This window comes from Dermacentor albipictus, chromosome 6 (assembly GCF_038994185.2).
Source record: "Dermacentor albipictus isolate Rhodes 1998 colony chromosome 6, USDA_Dalb.pri_finalv2, whole genome shotgun sequence".
In the NCBI taxonomy this organism is placed as follows: Eukaryota; Metazoa; Arthropoda; class Arachnida; order Ixodida; family Ixodidae; genus Dermacentor; species Dermacentor albipictus.
The window spans coordinates 49,430,896-49,439,171 of NC_091826.1; the positions used below are offsets into that span (position 1 = coordinate 49,430,896).

The 8,276-nt window shown below is 47.0% G+C and overlaps 1 protein-coding gene across 4 annotated transcripts in view; it reads right to left on the bottom strand.

Moving 5' to 3' along the window:
- Positions 1–8,276, bottom strand: part of LOC135918671 (tyrosyl-DNA phosphodiesterase 2-like) — a 281,692-nt gene that overhangs the window by 138,680 nt on the left and 134,736 nt on the right. The window lies entirely within an intron of this gene.

Below are 8,276 nucleotides of genomic sequence, written 5' to 3' on the forward strand. Positions count from 1 at the left end.
TATTTGCATTTTAGCCCCGCTGAAATGAGGTCGCCAAGGCTGGGATTTTAATGCCGCGTGCCCTTGGACTTAGTAGCGCAACGCCCTAGCCACTATGACCGCATGTTGGATTTCATATCAGGTCATTGAAATTGATGTAAATTACCTTTTAGCTGTAGGCTGTCTGTACTACTTCATGAAAGCGTCCACCATACGCATGCAAAGCTCATGCTATACAACATCGCACGTTTTAGGACGGTTTCAATGCTCCATTAAATCCAGGCGTTTTCTTCCGGTGTAGTAGATTCATCAAGCACATGACCATATGTTTGGGGCCTCATGGTCCCTGTTGTTGGAACCCAAATGTACGCGTGCTAACGAAGCTTTCATAGAAGCCCATGCGTTCAGAAAATGGCAGTTCATTAACGGTCTATGCGTCTTAGCACCAACTGTGCGATGTTGCGTACTCCAGGGTAGCGTACCGTACTGCTGCCGAGAAGTAGCGGCGCCTACCTATCGAAGCTCGACCGACTATACTTATTGGGTAGCATGGCAATGTCGGCGGGCTGCAGGCATCCGGTAGACCATGGCGACCGAGCAAGGGCGAGACTTGCACCGTTTATTCAAAGGTACTTGAAAGAAAATAAGAAAAGCATGTAGTATATAAAAGTACATTTCGGAGCCCCTTCAATAGGCTCTCTACAAGTGTGAGCGGGATCTTGCTTCCGTCGATGTCACGTGACAGGCACAGAGAGAGGGCCCCTCCTCCTGCATTATCGAGCAAGGAAAGGAGAAGTCAACCCTCATTTCGACGAATCCTGGTAGAAGGCCCTTTGTGCGCAAGGTGCCTGACGTTAACCATCGCAGGAGAAGTCAACCCTCATTTGGACGAATCCTGGTAGAAGGTCGGGCGAAATTCCTGTTGCCACGTGGTGTCAGACGCCAACCCTAACAGCATCTCCGGCGTGGGAGGAAGATCCCGAAGTGTAGGGGCCAGCAGCCGCTGTACGAGGGATCGGCGTTTAGGTATCAGAATTCCCCGTAGAGGTCACGAACCCTTAGTTCGTAGTAGGTAAATTCCTGGGAGTGGTCATCCGTCCTCGTGGCGCACTGGTGACTTTTCTCCCTGGTCCGGTCCAGTGAAATTTGTCTTTCAAGCAGGTCTCCCAACTTTTCGTCTCCTGCGTGGGCAAGCAATTACCCCAGAACAGTGCCGGACCCACAACCACAAAGCAGCGAGCACAAGGCCAGCCTCCCCCGAGACACACCCGGCTTTTTTAAAAAAAAGAAAACCCGCTTCACCTTTCCCATTCCCTGAGCGCGTCCTCCCCCCCTCAACACTAAAAACAGCCATTTCTTGAAAGCGTTACGACGTGGTTATTAAAATAGCTAACAATCGGCTTCATTTCGGAAAAACATGAATTTGGAAAACGTATGAACGAACGGAAAAAAATGCCATGGAAACCCGGATGACCATGAGGCTTTCGATACTCTAGAGGCAACGACTTAAACCGTCGGCATTGCCGTTAAGCTTACCCTTCTTGTAGCGAATATCGAAGGTGTACTGTTGAAGAGCCAAGCTCCAGCGCAAAAGACGACCGTTTTTCGTAGACATGGACTGCAGCCATGTGAGGGGACAGTGATCAATCTCTATGGTGAATCTTGAGCCAGCGATATAGCAAGCTAGCTTCTGTACCAGCCAAACTACGCAGGCGCATTCCTTTTCTGATGCACTGTATGCTTCCTCGCGAACTGAAAGTTTTCTACTGGCGTACAGTACAGGATGTTAGTTCTCGTCATCTTTCTTTTGACAGAGCACCACCCCCATACATACCCTTGTCACTGGCATCACACTGAAGAATGAATGGCTTAGAGTAGTCGGGCGCGTTCAACACTGGCTGACTCGTTAGTGCGTTCTTCAGCATACTAAAAGCCTTTTCTTTTGTGTTATCCCACTTTACCGTTTGTGGTTCTGTGTTTCTGATAGCATCCGGTAAAGGACTCGCAGTCTCGGAATACCACGGGATATATCTTTGGTAATAACCCGCCAAGCCAAGGAATGATGTGATGTCCCGCTTGGTGCGTGTTTACGAGAAGTTGTCTATTGCGGTCAGTTTAACCTCGGAAGGCCGACTATTGCCTTGCCCTATTAGATGACCTAGATAAGCTACTTCCGCGAGCCCTAATTGGCATTTGGGAGCCTTAACAGTTAAGTTGGCCTCTCGTAGACGACACAACACGGTTCGCAGGTGTTGCATATGGTTCGCTCACGATGAAGAAAAGATAGCTATGTCATCGAGATAGGGAAGTGCAAAGTCCCCCATTCCTCGTTGCACCTGGTCCGTAAGGCTAGAGAAGCAATATGGCGCATTCTTCAATCCAAAACTCAGGACTTTCGGACGAGAGGTTCCTATCGGGGAAATAAACGCTGCAAGCCTGCTTGCCCTCTCGGTCAACAGAACCTGCCAATACCCTCTGAATAAATCGAGCGTAGAGATGAAATTACCACTGCTCACTTTCTCAAGCCTTTCTTCGATATGCGGTATTGGATAAGTCTGGTCCTTCGTGATTAAATTGAGCCTGCGGTAGTCGATGCATGGCCGCGGCTCTTTTTCTGGGACCTCAAACAAGATAAGAGGTGAGGTATAATCACTCTCTCCTGGCTCGCTTACACCTAGCTCTAACATCTTGTTTATTTCAGCGGTCATGACTTCACGTTGACAAGGCGAAACGCGATAAGCTTTCGAACGAACTGGGTCCGACGAGGTTATAACTCGATATCGGGAACGATCGCAGTGTCCTGCCCAGTGTGTCTAAAAATACGTCTTTAAATTCAAGCACGAGTTCCCTCAGTTCGGCCCTTTGATTGGGATTCAACTCCGCCTGTTCTACTGACTTATCAATGGTCACGTCAATGTCTTTTGTCTCCGTCACTACTGTTAACTCTGGAAAGTTGACAGGCAACTCATCAGATTGGTTATTGAAAGAGGGTTTCACGATCATTGGCTTTTCCCCAACTTCAAAGCGTCGCGTGCGAGCCATCCGTCATAGTAATGCTCAGCATTGTTTTGTGCTTTACGCATTTCCTGCTCAGCAATCATTGTGGCAGGGCTTACGTTTAACAACTTTCTCCTACATTCTGCCTCTCGCGACATTTCAGGCTCCGCTGCTTTCCTGGTTTTTTTCATTAGCTGGCGTACTTTCCGCCTCATCCCCTATAGGGCTGTCCTGTTCAGTACTGGTTGACGGATCAGCTGTCAAACGTGTTTTCTCCACCACTGGACATTCGTACGCTGCCTTGGAACGAATTAGGGCTTGCACTGTTCCCTCACTAAACCTGATTCCCTGGCGTCGTAGCAAATACTCTGATTTCTTAGAAAACAAATACGGATACTGCGGCGGAAGATGTGACGAGATGGCGGCTTTAGTGTCCAGTACTCCGAAAGGGCCTTCAGTACGAATTTTGGCCACCGGGAGACAAACACTCGAGGCCTCTACGGCTTGCCTTATCGAAGCCCATTCTCCCGTGAACTGGCCTTCCTCTACGTACGACGGATGCACTACGTCCATTGTGGCTGCCGAGTCGTGAAGCACTCTACATGGTTTGCCGTTCACCACGAGGTCTTGAATGTATGGTTCTAGCAAGCTCAGATTTTCTGCGTTACTACTTAGCGACATCAATACTAGTTTGGGATTTCTTCATCCCACGGAGATATGCCCAGTTTGCTGGGAGTTGTACCAAACTATTGGTTTCTTGACCTCGAAAGCCTTTTTCTTTTGCCTTTCTGCCCTCTGTTCGGGTGACTCCTCCCTTCCCTTGGTGTTCTCGTCACTACTTTTCACTGAATCTGACCTTTCCTTAGATTTATACTGACTTGACTTCGACCATCGCTCTGGCTTGTCGGGTCTGTATTTATACACCTCCTTCTTAGGAGCTTCGTTGCCTTCGAATGCACGGCGGGTTACGTACTCCTCAGCGAGATTGGCCGCTCTAGTGATAGTGTCTACGCCTGGCTTATCCTGAACCCAATGCTTGATGTTTACTCGCAGCCGGCGATAGAACTGTTCTAAAGCAGCGCACTGCATTGTTTTTTCGGCATCGCCGAGTGCACCCTCTTCTCTGAGCCATTCCTTCAGGTTTACCTCCAAGGTGTATGCAAAATCTGAATATGACTCACTCTTGGTCTTCTCGACTTCCCTGAACTTTCGCCTGAATGCTTCAGCTGATAATCTATACTTTTTAAGCAGATTTGCTTTGACTTCATCGATGTCCTCTGCTTCTTCTTTCCCCATGCGGGAGATAATATCAGCTACCTCCCGTGGCAGTAACGTAAGCAAGCGTTGCGGCCATGTGTTTCTCGCGAATTTCGCCTTCTCACACGTGCGCTCGAACTGTACCAGAAAAAGACCTACGTCCCCTTCTACTGCGTAGGGCGCCATTAGGTCTGTCATTCTGCGCTCGCTTTCACGTGCCTCTGTGCTAGGTCTTTCGCTATTTTGTGCTTTCAGAAGCTCAATCTCTAGGCGCGTCATTTCTTGTGCGTCGCGTGCAACACGGTCGCGCTCTTCTTTGGCCTCACGTGTGGCGCGCTCGCGCTCTTCTTTTTCCTCTAGGCGCTTACGCTCTTCCTCTTTCTCTTCAGTGCTGTCTAGGCATTCCGTCAGTTCCTCGTCATCTGCCCCGGTCGCTTCGATCGCCTCAATGATCTCCGGCTTTCTCTTTGATTAGGCAATTTGGAGGCCCAAATCTTTGGCCAAGCTCAACAATTCCGGCTTCTTTAGTGCCTTCAAGTTCATGGCTGCCCTTAGTGCTGCTAAACCTTCACTCTATACAACCTTGACGTACTCAAACTTCCATCAACGGTTTAAAGCAAAATCACTGCTATGTACTTTCCAAAAAATAAGTAAAAGCCAAGTGATATCTCAGTGAAGAAAAGCCGTGCACTCACCATATGCAGTCATGATCCAGACACCTTCCTTCCGAACGTTGTCGCCAGGACGAAGAGGCTACGATCTCGTAGTTGTCGTCCAAGTTGGGGTCTCCATGATTCCGTGTCCCACCGCTGCCACCAGTTTGTTGCGTACTCCAGGGTAGCGTACCGTACTGCTGCCGAGAAGTAGCGGCGCCTGCCTATCGAAGCTCGATCGACATTACTTATTGGGTATCGTGGCGTTGTCGGCGGGCTGCAGGCATCCTCTAGACCATTGCGACCGAGCAAGGGCGAGAGTATTTGCTAGTGCGAAAATTGCACGGTTTATTCAAAGGTAGTTTAAAGAAAATAAGAAAAGCATGAAGTATATAAAAGTACATTTCGGAGCCCCTTAAATAGGCTCTCTACAAGTGTGAGCGGAATCTTGCTTCCGTTGATGTCACGTGACAGGCACAGAGAGAGGGCCCCTCCTCCTGCATTACCGAGCAAGGAAAGGAGAAGTCAACCCTCATTTCAACGAATCCGGGTAGAAGGCCATTGTGCGCAAGGTGCCTGACGTTAAGCATCGCAGGAGAAGTCAAGCCTCCTTTCGACGAATCCTGGTAGAAGGCCCTTTGTGCGCAAGGTGCCTGACGTTAAGCATCGCAGGAGAGGTCAACCCTCATTTCGACGAATCCTGGTAGAAGGCCCTTTGTGCGCAAGGTGCCTGACGTTAAGCATCGCAGGAGAGGTCAACCCTCATTTCGACGAATCCTGGTAGAAGGCCCTTTGTGCGCAAGGTGCCTGACGTTAAGCATCGCAGGAGAGGTCAACCCTCATTTCGACGAATCCTGGTAGAAGGTCCGGCGAAATTCCTGTCGCCACGTCGTGTCAGACGCCAACCCTAACAGCGAGAAGGGAACACTTCCGGTGAAAAAAAAAAGTGACGCCATATACAATAAAAAAAGAAGGGTGATTTCACTTTCGTTATTGAGTTGAAATTTGATTTTTTTTTTCAGGCGTTGCGATTAGGACGGTATTTTTAAACATTCTCCAACTCGACACGCGCTTGGTGCGAACTAGGCACTAAGAATATTGAGGTCCACTCGATGGGTGCGTCAAGTCGATGCCGGCTTTTTAAATCTAAAGCTTTATGAAATTCGGCATCATGTATGATGGGAAATAACTTATACTTGCACGTAATCTTATTCCACCTTGGTTTCGCTGGGAGAATTAGTACTCTGCGTATTCGTTACCTTCGCCAATTACCATGGCCCTTAAAGATTATTTTTTACAGCAAGTTAAGCACAGCCGGACAAGTATGCCTTATGTATCCACATTATTTCGTTGTTTCTCAGTTACGGACCACGCGATGGTTCAGATTGCTAGTAGTCTGCGTTGAAACGAAATAATTTCCTTTTTATGCCCGAATTTAAGTCAACATTGGAGTTTTATTGGCTCAAAATCAAGATAGAATAATTATACTTTGTGGAACACAGGCCACACCAACTATGGCGACGAAAAAAGATGTGCGTCAGCACAAGGCGCTCACAAAATGCATGCGCATAACAATCACAATGCGTGATCAACATATTGATGCGCAACTTCCTCAATATTAGTGTGACTATAGCGAATGTACGAACACACCGGAAGTAGCTGTAGCAGCGCGAATCTGGATATAGTACTTCCTCAAACTTCAAAACGTAATTCTTCTTTCGCGTGTAATAATAATAATAATAATAATAATAATAATAATAATAATAATAATAATAATAATAATAATAATAATAATAATAATAATAATAATAATAATAATAATAATAATAATAATAATAATAATAACAATAATAACCACATAACCGGCAGGCACCCGTGGCCTCACGGTTAGGTGGTCGAGGTGTTGTGCTCTGTTGAAATCCTGACGTGTTGGACAGTTTCCTTTATGTTTATTTGGTAAAGGAAAAATCTGTTTTTGCAACTTATCCCTATATTTCTTTATCGAGTATATTTGAAACCTCTTTCGTGGGCCGATTCCGGAGAAATTGCAGCCTAAAAGAACCACGCAACTAAAATTACATCACTTTGAACTTTGAACTATGATAGTTTAACATATTAATTATTTATTAGTTTCAAAATATTTAAGATAAAAAGCATCCGCTGGCACTGCCATGTTTTATTACATTTGTTTTTGCGCTGTCATTCTCGAAATCCTGAGGAAGAATTTTGTCGAGAATGTAAGATCTTGTGCGACCAACTTTAGTGATAGGAAAAGTATGGCTACGTAAACTATCATATACAGCACAAAGATCTAAATATCCTTGCTAAAGCGTTTTCTCTTTAGTGTATTGTTTGTGTATACCGTCAAAGCCTGCAATAAAGAAAAATAAATATGCGGAGGCTCACGGTAACGCCGACAGCGTCCATATAATTGTGATCGCAACAGAGCATAGCTGGATGTGTTACCGTGCCGACATCAAGGAATGTTTCCTTCACCGATTTTGCTCAATTTTTTTTCTTCCTATCCTAAAAAGTTCTCACCTTCAAAATAGGTAGTATGATAAGGCGGCGAAATTTGCAGGCATGTCTTGGAATCAGCCAGCGGAAGGCAGTGGTTATTATGGTCGGTGTGCCGTAATATGCATGGTCGGCAAAAAATGACCACCAGCGACACAGCATGCGTCGGAGCCAGGAATGAACCTTGTGAAGTTATTCCCAGTCACTATGAAATAAAAGTCCCCCCGCGTCTCCTTCACAGAGCAAAAGGCAACACGGGGGCGGAAAGGAGAAGGCACAAGCGTGGGCTTGCAACTGACATATTTATTGGCGCGTACGACTTCTTTGCACACGCGTACACGACATTACACGAAAAAATGTTTACGCGAAACGAAAATTCAAAGCGTCACACAAAAAGCTGATCGATCGCTGGCGTCCGCTGCGCGTGCTTCCTTCTTCGAAGAGTAACATTTCTTCATGAGACGGGACTACCTATGGCCCATTGACACGCGAACACCGCTCCCATTAACAGTGGGCTGCTTCGCTAATTAATTGCGCGCGTCTTTTGGATCCTCATCCCGGAAATCACTGCGGTAAGCTCTAAGCACTACGCGTCTTCGTCCGCATGTTGCTCTTGCTCTGTTTACACACAAATAAAGTCCCACGATTAGGATACTCCCTAATGCGAAATGTGAGCAGAGCGCGATACGTCTTTTCATTTCGCGATGTATTGGGGCAAAGAGTTTGAGACTGAAAATACCGCACCGAGTGGCAGTGGGCCACTGTCGCCAGTGCCTCGGCAGAGGAGGAGGGGGGGGGGGGACAGTATGGGAACGCTTGCGGGGTGAGCGACATCAGAGTCACCTGTGGAAGAATACGACGGCGAACGCGCAA